The sequence below is a fragment of the Oncorhynchus tshawytscha genome, linkage group LG07 (genome assembly GCF_018296145.1).
Source record: "Oncorhynchus tshawytscha isolate Ot180627B linkage group LG07, Otsh_v2.0, whole genome shotgun sequence".
NCBI classification, from domain to species: domain Eukaryota; kingdom Metazoa; phylum Chordata; class Actinopteri; order Salmoniformes; family Salmonidae; genus Oncorhynchus; species Oncorhynchus tshawytscha.
This window is the reverse complement of record NC_056435.1, coordinates 61,011,788-61,024,293: the sequence shown is the minus strand read 5'-3', so window position 1 is coordinate 61,024,293 and position 12,506 is coordinate 61,011,788. Positions and strand designations below refer to the sequence as shown.

The 12,506-nt window shown below is 46.9% G+C and overlaps 1 protein-coding gene across 3 annotated transcripts in view; it reads right to left on the bottom strand.

The window, feature by feature from the left end:
• Positions 1–12,506, bottom strand: part of LOC112246240 (vitamin D3 receptor B-like) — a 101,904-nt gene that overhangs the window by 33,065 nt on the left and 56,333 nt on the right. The gene's annotated exons all lie outside the window — the stretch shown is intronic.

Genomic DNA, 12,506 nt, shown 5'->3' with positions numbered 1-12,506 from the left:
GAGAGGGCGGTGGGGGAGAGAAGTAGAAAGAGAGAGAGGCGGTGGGGGGAGAGAAGAGAAAGAGAGAGGCGGTGGGGGAGAGAAGTAGAAAGAGAGAGAGGCGGGGGGAGAGAAGGAAAGAGAGAGAGGCGGGGGGAGAGAAGTAGAAAGAGAGAGAGAGAAAGAGGCGGTGGGGGGAGAGAAGTAGAAAGAGAAGAGGCGGGGGGGAGAGAAGTAGAAAGAGAGAGAGAAGGAGAGAGAGAGGGGGGGGAGAGAGAGAAGTAGAAAGAGAGAGAGAGGCGGTGGGGGGAGAGAAGTAGAAAGAGAGAGAAGAGAGAGGCGGGGGGAGAGAGAGAAAGAGAGAGAGTAGAAAGAGAAAGAGAGAGAGAAGTAGAAAGAGAGAGAGGCGGTGGGGAGAGAAGTAGAAAGAGAGAGAGGGGGAGAGAAGTAGAAAGAGAGTGGGGGGAGAAAGTAGAAAGAGAGAGAGGGCGGTGGGGGGAAAGAGAAGTAGGGAAAAGAGAAAGAGAGAGGCGGGGCGGGGGGAGAGAAGTAGAAAGAGAGAGAAAAGAGAGAGAGGGCGGTGGGAAGTAGAAAGAGAGAGAAGAGAGAAGTAGAAAGAGAGAGAGACGGCGGGGGGAGAGAAGTAGAAAGAGAGAGAGAGGCGGTGGGGGGGGAGAGAAGTAGAAAGAGAGAGAGACGCGGCGGAGGAGAGAAGTGGGGAGAGAGAAGTAGAAAGAGAGAGAGAGGCGGTGGGGGAGAGAAGTAGAAAGAGAGAGAGAGGCGGGGGGAGAGAAGTAGAAAGAGAGAGAGAGGCGGTGGGGGAGAGAAGTAGAAAGAGAGAGAGTAGAGAAGAGAAAGAGAGAGAGAGGCGGTGGGGGAGAGAAGTAGAAAGACAGAGAGAGGCGGTGGGGGAGAGAAGTAGAAAGAGAGAGAGAGGGGGAGAGAAGTAGAAAGAGAGGGGGAGAAGTAGAAAGAGAGAGAGGCGGTGGGGGAGAGAAGGAAAGAGAGAGAGACGCGGGGGGGGGGAGAGAAGTAGAAAGAGAGAGAGGCGGTGGGGGAGAGAAGTAGAAAGAGAGAGAGTGGCGGTGGGGGAGAGAAGTAGAAAGAGAGAGAGGCGGTGGGGGGGGAGAAAGAGAGAGAGGCGGTGGGGGAGAGAAGAGAAAGAGAGAGGGCGGTGGGGGAGAGAAGTAGAAAGAGAGAGAGGCGGTGGGGGAGAGAAGTAGAAAGAGAGGGGGGAGAGAAGTAGAAAGAGAGAGGCGGGGGAGAGAAGTAGAAAGAGAGAGAGGCGGTGGGGGGAGAGAAGTAGAAAGAGAGAGAGGCGGTGGGGGAGAGAAGGAAAGAGGGGAGAAAGAGAGTAGAGAAGAGAAAGAGAGAGAGGCGGTGGGGGGAGAGAAGTAGAAAGAGAGAGAGGCGGGGGGGAGGGGAAAGAGAGAAGTAGAAAGAGAAAGAGAGAGAGTGGCGGTGGGGGAGAGAAGTAGAAAGAGAGAGAGGCGGTGGGGGAGAGAAGTAGAAAGAGAGAGAGGCGGTGGGGGGAGAGAAGTAGAAAGAGAGAGAGTGGGCGGGGGGGAAGTAGAGAGAAGAGGCGGTGGGGGAAAGAGAGAGAGGAGGGAAAGAGAGAGAGGCGGTGGGGGAGAGAAGTGGGGGGAGAGAAAGAAAGAGAGAGAGGCGGTGGGGGAGAGAAGTAGAAAGAGAGAGAGGCGGTGGGGGAGAGAAGTAGAAAGAGAGAGAGAGAAGTAGAAAGAGAGAGAGGCGGTGGGGGGAGAGAAGTAGAAAGAGAGAGAGGCGAGAGAAGAGAAAGAGAGAGGCGGGGGGGGGAGAGAAGTAGAAAGAGAGAGGGAGAGGCGGTGGGGGAGAGAAGTAGAAAGAGAGAGAGGGGGAGAGAAGTAGAAAGAGAGAGAGGCGGTGGGGGAGAGAAGTAGAAAGAGAGAGAGTGGGGGGGGAGAGAAGTAGAAAGAGAGAGAGTGGCGGTGGGGGAAAAGAGAAAGAGAGAGAGGCGGGGGGGAGAGAAGTAGAAAGAGAGAGAGAGGCGGGGGGGAGAGAAGTAGAAAGAGAGAGAGGGCGGCGGGGGAGAGAAGAGAGAGAGGCGGTGGGGAGAAAGAGAGAGAGAGAGAGGCGGTGGGGGAGAGAAGTAGAAAGAGAGAGAGAGAGGGGGGAGAGAAGTAGAAAGAGAGAGAGGGCGGTGGGGGAGAGAAGTAGAAAGAAGAGAGAAGAGAAGTAGAAAGAGAGAGAGTGGCGGTGGGGGAGAGAAGTAGAAAGAGAGAGAGAGGGCGGGGGGGGAGAGAAGTAGAAAGAGAGAGAGAGGGGTGGGGGAGAGAAGTAGAAAGAGAGAGAGACGCGGAGAGAAGTAGAAAGAGAGAGAGGGGGGGGGGGAGAAGGAGAGAAGTAGAGAAGTAGAAAGAGAGAGAGGCGGGGGGAGAGAAGTAGAAAGAGAGAGAGAAGTAGAAAGAGAGAGAGGCGGTGGGGGAGAGAAGTAGAAAGAGAGAGAGGCGGGGGGGAGAGAAGTAGAAAGAGAGGGGGGGAGAGAAGAGAAAGAGAGAGAGGCGGTGGGGGAGAGAAGTAGAAAGAGAGAGAGGCGGTGGGGGGAGAGAAGTAGAAAGCGGGGGAGAGAAGTAGAAAGAGAGAGAGGCGGTGAGGGGAGAGAAGTAGAAAGAGAGAGGCGGTGGGGGAGAGAAGTAGAAAGAGAGAGAGGCGGTGGGGGAGAGAAGTAGAAAGAGAGAGAGGCGGGGGGAGAGAAGTAGAAAGAGAGAGAGGCGGTGGGGGAGAGAAGTAGAAAGAGAGAGAGGCGGTGGGGGAGAGAAGTAGAAAGAGAGAGGCGGTGGGGGGAGAGAAGTAGAAAGAGAGAGGCGGGGGGGAGAGAAGGCGGAGAGAGAGGCGGGGGGAGAGAAGTAGAAAGAGAGAGAGGCGGTGGGGGAGAGAAGAGAAAGAGAGAGAGGCGGTGGGGGAGAGAAGTAGAAAGAGAGAGAGTGGCGGCGGGGGAGAGAAGTAGAAAGAGAGAGAGTGGCGGTGGGGGGGAGAAGTAGAAAGAGAGAGAGCGGGGGGGGAGAAAGTAAAGAGAGAGAGTGGCGGTGGGGGAGAGAAGAGAAAGAGAGAGAGTGGCGGTGGGGGGAGAGAAGTAGAAAGAGAGAGAGGCGGTGGGGGAGAGAAGTAGAAAGAGAGAGAGTGGCGGGGGGGAGAGAAGTAGAAAGAGAGAGAGTGGCGGGGGGGAGAGAAGTAGAAAGAGAGAGAGAGGCGGTGGGGGGAGAGAAGTAGAAAGAGAGAGAGAGGCGGTGGGGGAGAGAAGTAGAAAGAGAGAGAGACGCGCGGCGGGGGAGAGAAGTAGAAAGAGAGAGAGTGGCGGGGGGGAGAGAAGTAGAAAGAGAGAGAGTGGCGGTGGGGGGGAGAGAAGTAGAAAGAGAGAGAGTGGCGGTGGGGGGAGAGAAGTAGAAAGAGAGAGAGACGCGGCGGGGGAGAGAAGTAGAAAGAGAGAGAGAGGCGGTGGGGGAGAGAAGTAGAAAGAGAGAGAGACGCGGCGGCGGGAGGAGAGAAGTAGAAAGAGAGAGAGTGGCGGTGGGGGGAGAGAAGTAGAAAGAGAGAGAGAGGCGGCGGGGGGAGAGAAGTAGAAAGAGAGAGAGAGGCGGTGGGGGGAGAGAAGTAGAAAGAGAGAGAGAGGCGGTGGGGGAGAGAAGTAGAAAGAGAGAGAGTGGCGGTGGGGGAGAGAAGTAGAAAGAGAGAGAGAGGCGGTGGGGGAGAGAAGTAGAAAGACAGAGAGAGACGCGGCGGGGGGAGAGAAGTAGAAAGAGAGAGAGTGGCGGGGGGGAGAGAAGTAGAAAGAGAGAGAGTGGCGGCGGGGGAGAGAAGTAGAAAGAGAGAGAGTGGCGGTGGGGGGAGAGAAGTAGAAAGAGAGAGAGACGCGGCGGCAAGAGAAGTAGAAAGAGAGAGAGTGGCGGTGGGGGGAGAGAAGTAGAAAGAGAGAGAGTGGCGGTGGGGGGAGAGAAGTAGAAAGAGAGAGAGTGGCGGGGGGGGAGAAGTAGAAAGAGAGAGAGGGGCGGTGGGGGAGAGAAGTAGAAAGAGAGAGAGTGGCGGTGGGGGAGAGAAGTAGAAAGAGAGAGAGAGGCGGTGGGGGGAGAGACGTAGAAAGAGAGAGAGACGCGGCGGCGGGAGGAGAGAAGTAGAAAGAGAGAGATGGAGGAATGTGATGAATGTCCTTAAATATGGTGCTGAAAGCAGCGTGACCCTTTTGCCACACGTTATACTAGATGACCTATGACCTTCCTTGTGACTATCTGAGCTGAATTATTACAATAATGACAAATAGAACAATACGTTTATAACATTCATGTGCATCACAGTTACTTAAAACTCCAACTACTACTTCAAATGTTATACCTATCAATTGACAGTAAGCACATACAGTGCCTTGTATGCACCATGCAGGCCAAGGAGCTCTCCAAACAGGTCAGAGACAAAGCTGTGGAGAAGTACAGATCAGGGTTGGGTTATAAAAAAAGATCAGAAACTTTGAACATCCCACGGAGCACCATTAAATACATTATAAAAAATGGAAAGAATATGGCACTGCAACAAACCTATCAAGAGAGACCAGGCAAGGAGGGCATTAATCAGAGAGGCAACAAAGAGACCAAAGGTAACCCTGAAGGAGATGCAAAGCTCCATAGCGGAGATTGGAGTGTCTGTCCATAGGACCACTTTAAGCTGGACACTCCACAGAGCTGGGCTTTATGGAAGAGTGGCCAGAAAAAAGCCATTGCTTAAAGAAAAAAATAAGCAAACATGTTTGGTTTTTGCCAAAAGGCATGTGGGAGACTCCCCAAACATACTGAAGAAGGTACTCTGGTCAGATGAGACTAAAATGTAGCTTTTTGGCCATCAATGAATATAGCTATGTCTGTAGCAAACCCAACACCAACAACATCCCTAGAGTGTAGCATGATGGTGGCAGCATCATGCTGTGGGGATGTTTTTCCATCGGCAGGGACTGGGAAACTGGTCAGAATTGAAGGAATGATGGATAGAGCTAAATACAGGGAAATTCTTGAGGGAAACCTGTTTCAGTCTTCCAGAGATTTGAGACTGGGATGGAGGTTCACCTTCCAGCAGGACAAATGACCCTAAGCATACTGCTAAAGCAACACTTGTGTGGTTTAAGGGGATTTGGCCTAGTCAAAGCCCAGACCTCAATCCAATTGAGAATCTTTGGTATCACTTAAAGATTGCTGTACACCAGCGGAACCCATATGACTTAAAGGAGCCGGATCAGTTTTGCCTTGAAGAATGGGCAAAAATTGGCCAGGGTTAGCCCAGTGGCTAGATGTGCCAGGGTTATAGAGACATACCCCAAGAGACTTGCAGCTGTAATTGCTGCAAAAGGCAGCTCTACAAAGTCTTGACTTTGGGGGTGAATAGTTATACAGACTTAAGTTGTCTGTTTTTTTGTCTTATTTCTTGTTTCACAATAAAACAAATATTTTCATCTTCAAAGTGGTAGGCATGTTGTGTAAATGAAATGATACAAACCCCCCAAAAATGTATTTTAATTCCAGGTTGTAAGGCAACAACATAGGAGCCAAAGGGGGTGAATACTTTCACAAGCCCCTGAACTAGCAGACACATTTCATTTCAAACTTCACATTTCTCTAGTATAGCCTACTTATATTTAACAATATCAGCATAAGGTGCTGTGGTCTGTTCGGTTGGTGTCGGTTTTTTACGGTTTATCGTCCCGGCACTACTATCAATCAGTTAGTAGTGACCGAAATGTGTAATCACGGTGTCATTCCATAAATATTGATGTCCTTCACCTCTTCTCTGGTTCCTACTCAAAGAAGAACACACATGCACACATGCCAATAGAGGGAAAGAGAGAGAGGGTCATGCTACAAAGATATTCAGTGCAACACACACATATTACCGTAAATATGTTAGGACATACAGTGCCTTCAGACAGTATTCATAACCCTTGACTTATTCTACATTTTGTGGTGTTACAGCCTGAAAACAATTAAATACACTTTCCCTCCCATCTACACACAATAACCCTTAACGACAAAGTGAATTGATTTATTTTTACATTTTTGCACATTTATTGAATGTTCAATGTTTTAATTATTTTCTTCATTGGCAACAAACTGACACTACACATCCAAGTATATCTGACCAAATTATGAAAGACAAGCATTGTACTTTTGAATTCTGTAAAGTGAGTGTGGAAGAGACAACCATTTTTTCACCTATCAACAATGACAAGCCACCGGGGTCTGACAACTTGAATGGAAAATTACTGAGGATAATAGCGGATGATATTGCCACTCCTATTTGCCATATCTTCAATTTAAGCCTGCTATAAAGTGTGTGCCCTCAGGCCTGGAGGGAAGCAAAAGTCATTCCGCTACCCAAGAATAGTAAAGCCCCCTTTTACTGGCTCAAATAGCCGACCAATCAGCCCGTTACCAACCCTTAGTAAACTTTTGGAAAAAATTGTGTTTGACCAGATAAAATGTTATTTTACAGTAAACAAAGTGACAGACATTCAGAATGCTTATAGGGAAGGATATTCAATAAGCACAGCACTTACACAATTGTCTAATGATAGGCCGAGAGATTGATAAAACGATTGTGGGGGCTGATTTGTTAGACTTCATTGCGGCTTCTGACATTATCGATCATAGTCTAGTGCTGGAAAAAACAGATTATGGCTTTACACCCCCTGCTATATTGTGGATAAAGAGTTACCTGTCTAACAGAACAGAGGGTGTTCTTCGATGGAAGCCTCTCCAACATAATCCAGTTAGAATCAGGAATTCCCCAGGGCAGCTGTCTAGTCTATTGTAATATGGTGGTATTTTACATTTTGTATTGTAGATACAGTTGAACTTCGGAAGTTTACATACACCTTAGCCAAATACATTTAAACTCAGTTTTTCACAATTCCTGACATGTAATCCTAGTAAAAATTCCCTGTTTTAGGTCAGTTAGGATCACCACTTTATTTTAAGAATGTGAAATGTCAGAATAATAGTAGAGAGAATTATTTATTTCAGCTTTTATTTCTTTCATCACATTCCAACTGGGTCAGAAGTTTACATACACTCAATTAGTTTTTGGTAGCATTGCCTTTAAATATTTTAACTTGGGTCAAACGCTTCAGGTAGCCTTCCACAAGCTTCCCACAATAAGTTGGGTGGATTTTGGCTCATTCCTCCTGACAGAGCTGGTGTAACTGAGTCAGGTTTGTAGGTCTCCTTGCTCGCACACACTTTTTCAGTTCTGCCCACAAATGTTCTATATGATTGAGGTCAGGGCTTTGTGATGGCCACTCCAATACCTTGACTTTGTTGCCCTTAAGCCATTTTGCCACAACTTTAAAAGTATGCTTGGGGTCATTGTCCATTTGGAAGAACCATTTGCAACCAAGCTTTAACTTCCTGACTGATCTCTTGAAATGTTGCTTCAAGAGAGTAAGACTTCCGGCGCCGACAGAGATGGCCGCCTCGCTTCGCGTTCCTAGGAAACTATGCAGTTTTTTGTTTTTTTACGTGTTATTTCTTACACTAGTACCCCAGGTCATCTTAGGTTTCATTACATACAGCCGAGAAGAACTACTGAATATAAGATCAGCGTCAACTCACCATCAGTACGACCAAGAATATGTTTTTCGCGATGCGGATCCTGTGTTCTGCCTTACAACCAGTGTAACGGAGTGGATCACATGCAGCGACCAAAAAAAAAAAAGACTCAGAAAAAGAGGGAAACGAAGCGGTCTTCTGGTCAGACTCCGGAGACGGGCACACCGTGCACCACTCCCTAGCATTCTTCTTGCCAATGTCCAGTCTCTTGACAACAAGGTTGATGAAATCCGAGCACGGGTAGCATTCCAGAGGGACATCAGAGACTGTAACGTTCTCTGCTTCACGGAAACATGGCTCACTGGAGAGACGCAATCCGAAGCGGTGCAGCCAGCGGGTTTCTCCACGCATCGCGCCGACAGAAACAAACATCTTTCTGGTAAGAAGACGGGCGGGGGCGTATGCCTTATGGCCAACGTGACATGGTGTGATGAAAGAAACATACAGGAACTCAAATCCTTCTGTTCACCTGATTTAGAATTCCTCACAATCAAATGTAGACCGCATTATCTACCAAGAGAATTCTCTTCGATTATAATCACAGCCGTATATATCCCCCCCCAAGCAGACACATCGATGGCTCTGAACGAACTTTATTTAACTCTCTGCAAACTGGAAACGATTTATCCGGAGGCTGCATTCATTGTAGCTGGGGATTTTAACAAGGCTAATCTGAAAACAAGACTCCCTAAATTTTATCAGCATATCGATTGCGCAACCAGGGGTGGAAAGACCCTGGATCATTGTTACTCTAACTTCCGCGACGCATATAAGGCCCTGCCCCACCCCCCTTTCGGAAAAGCTGACCACGACTCCATTTTGTTGATCCCTGCCTACAGACAGAAACTAAAACAAGAAGCTCCCACGCTGAGGTCTGTCCAACGCTGGTCTGACCAAGCTGACTCCACACTCCAAGACTGCTTCCATCACGTGGACTGGGAGATGTTTCGTATTGCGTCAGACAACAACATTGACGAATACGCTGATACGGTGTGCGAGTTCATTAGAACGTGCGTTGAAGATGTCGTTCCCATAGCAACGATTAAAACATTCCCTAACCAGAAACCGTGGATTGATGGCAGCATTCGTGTGAAACTGAAGGCACGAACCACTACTTTTAATCAGGGCAAGGTGTCTGGTAACATGACTGAATACAAACAGTGCAGCTATTCCCTCCGCAAGGCTATCAAACAAGCTAAGCGCCAGTACAGAGACAAAGTAGAATCCCAATTCAACGGCTCAGACACAAGAGGCATGTGGCAGGGTCTACAGTCAATCACGGACTACAGGAAGAAACCCAGCCCAGTCACGGACCAGGATGTCTTGCTCCCAGGCAGACTAAATAACTTTTTTGCCCGCTTTGAGGACAATACAGTGCCACTGACACGGCCTGCAACGGAAACATGCGGTCTCTCCTTCACTGCAGCCGAAGTGAGTAAGACATTTAAACGTGTTAACCCTCGCAAGGCTGCAGGCCCAGACGGCATCCCCAGCCGCGCCCTCAGAGCATGCGCAGACCAGCTGGCCGGTGTGTTTACGGACATATTCAATCAATCCCTATACCAGTCTGCTGTTCCCACATGCTTCAAGAGGGCCACCATTGTTCCTGTTCCCAAGAAAGCTAAGGTAACTGAGCTAAACGACTACCGCCCCGTAGCACTCACATCCGTCATCATGAAGTGCTTTGAGAGACTAGTCAAGGACCATATCACCTCCACCCTACCTGACACCCTTGACCCACTCCAATTTGTAGTGGAGAGGGTAGCAAGTAGTGGAGAGGGTAGCAAGTTTTAAGTTCCTCGGCATACACATCACAGACAAACTGAATTGGTCCACTCACACAGACAGCATCGTGAGGAAGGCGCAGCAGCGCCTCTTCAACCTCAGGAGGCTGAAGAAATTCGGCTTGTCACCAAAAGCACTCACAAACTTCTACAGATGCACAATCGAGAGCATCCTGGCGGGCTGTTTCACCGCCTGGTATGGCAACTGCACCGCCCTCAACCGTAAGGCTCTCCAGAGGGTAGTGAGGTCTGCACAACGCATCACCGGGGGCAAACTACCTGCCCTCCAGGACACCTACACCACCCGATGCTACAGGAAGGCCATAAAGATCATCAAGGACATCAACCACCCGAGCCACTGCCTGTTCACCCCGCTGTCATCCAGAAGGCGAGGTCAGTACAGGTGCATCAAAGCTGGGACCGAGAGACTGAAAAACAGCTTCTATCTCAAGGCCATCAGACTGTTAAACAGCCACCACTAACATTGAGTGGCTACTGCCAACACACTGTCAATGACACTGACTCTACTCCAGCCACTTTAATCATGGGAATTGATGGGAAATGATGTAAATATATCACTAGCCACTTTAAACAATGCTACCTTATATAATGTTACTTACCCTACATTGTTCATCTCATATGCATACGTTGAAACTGTACTCTATATCATCGACTGCATCCTTATGTAATACATGTATCACTAGCCACTTTAACTATGCCACTTGGTTTACATACTTATCTCATATGTATATACTGTACTCGATATCATCTACTGTATCTTGCCTATGCTGCTCTGTACCATCACTCATTCATATATCCTTATGTACATATTCTTTATCCCCTTACACTGTGTATAAGACAGTAGTTTTTTTTGAATTGTTAGTTAGATTACTTGTTCGTTATTACTGCATTGTCGGAACTAGAAGCACAAGCATTTCGCTACACTCGCATTAACATCTGCTAACCATGTGTATGTGACAAATAAAATTTGATTTGATTTGATATCCACATAATTTTCCTTCCTCATGATGCCATCTATTTTGTGAAGTGCACCAGTCCCTCCTGCAGCAAAGCACCCCCACAACATGATGCTGCCACCTCATGCTTCACGGTTGGGATGGTGTTCTTCTGCTTGCTAGCCTCCCCCTTTTTCCTCCAAACATAACGATGGTCATTATGGCCAAACAGTTCTAATTTTGTTTCATCAGACCAGAGGACATTTCTCCAAAAAGTACGACCTTTGTCCCCATGTGCAGATGCAAACCGTGGTCTGTCATTTTATGTCGGTTTTGGAGCAGTGGCTTCTTCCTTGCTGAGTGGCCTTTCAGGTTATGTTGATATATGACTCGTTTTACTGTGGATATAGATACTTTTGTACCTGTTTCCTCCAGCATCTTCACAAGGTCCTTTGCTGTTGTTCTGGGATTGATTTTCACTTTTCGCACCAAAGTACGTTCATCTCTAGGAGACAGAACGCGTCTCCTTCCTGAGCGGTATGATGGCTGCGTGGTCCCATGGTGTTTATACTTGCATACTATTGTTTGTACAGATGAATGTGGTACCTTCAGGCGTTTGGAAATTGCTCCCAAAGATGAACCAGACTTGTGGAGGTCAACTATTTTTTTTCTTGGCTGATTTCTTCTGATTTTCCCATGATATCAAGCAAAGAAGCACTGAGTTTGAAGTTAGGCCTTGAAATACATCCACAAGTACACCTCCAATTGACTCAAATTATGTCAATTAGCCTATCAGAAGCTTCTAAAGACTGTTTAAAGGCACAGTCAATTTAGTGTATGTAAACTTCTGACCCACTGGAATTGTGATACAGTGAATTATAAGTGAAATAATCTGTTTGTAAACAATTGTTGGAAAAATGACTTGTCATGTACAAAGTAGATGTTCTAACCGACTTGCCAAAACTATAGTTTGTTAACAATAAATTTGTGGAGTGGTTGAAAAATGAGTTTTAATGACTCCAACCTAAGTGTATGTAAACTTCCGACTTCAACTCTATGTAGATGTGTAATACTGTTACATGATACTGTTTAATATTTTTTTATTTATATGTAGTGTAAGTGACTTAATGTGCTTGGATCCCAGGAAGAGTAGCTGCTGCCTTGGCAACAGCTAATGGGAATCCCTAATACATACAAATACCCAAAACATGATGCAGCCACCAATATGCTTACAAATATGGAGAGTGGTACTCAGTAATGTGTTTTATTGGATTTGTCCCAAACACAACACTTTGTTTTCAGGACAAAATGTTAATTGCTTTGCCCCATTTTTTGCAGTATTACTTTAGTACCTTGTTGCAAACAGGATGCATGTTTTGGAAATGTTTTATTCTTTACAAGATTCCTTCTTTTCACTCTGTCATTTAGTTTAGTATTGTGGAGTAACTACAATGTTGTTGAGCCATTCTCAGTTTCCTCCTATCACAGCCATTACATTCTGTAACTGTTTTACAGTCACCATTGGCCTCATAGTGTATTCCCTGAGCGGTTTCCTTCCTCTCCGGCAACTGAGTTAGGAAGGAAACCTGTATCTTTGTAGTGACTGGGTGTTTGTACACCATCCAAAGTGTAATGAATAACTTCACCATGCTCAAAGGGAAATTCAATGTTTTACCCATGTACCAATAAGTGCCCTTCTTTGCGAGGCATTGGAAAATCTCCCTGGTCTTTGTGGTTGAATCTGTGTTTGAAATTCACTGCTTGACTGAGGGACCTTACATATAATTATATTTGTGGGGTACAGAGATGAGGTAGTCATTCAAAAATCATGTTAAATACTATTATTGCACACAGTGATGCCATGCAACTCATTATGTAACTTAAGCACATTTTTACTCCTGAACTTATCTAGGCTTGCCACAATAAAGGGGTGGAATATTTATTGACTGAAGACTTTTCAGCTTTACATTTTTTATTAATTTGTAAAAAATTCAAAAAAACATAATTCCACTTTGGCATTATAGTATGGTGTGGTGTTGGTGTGGTGTTGAGGCCAGCGACCAAAAAATCTAAATGTTATACATTTTCAATTCAGGCTGTAACACCACGTGGAAAAATTCAAACGCGTGCACTCACAAACACACGGACGTGCACACGCACCCCCC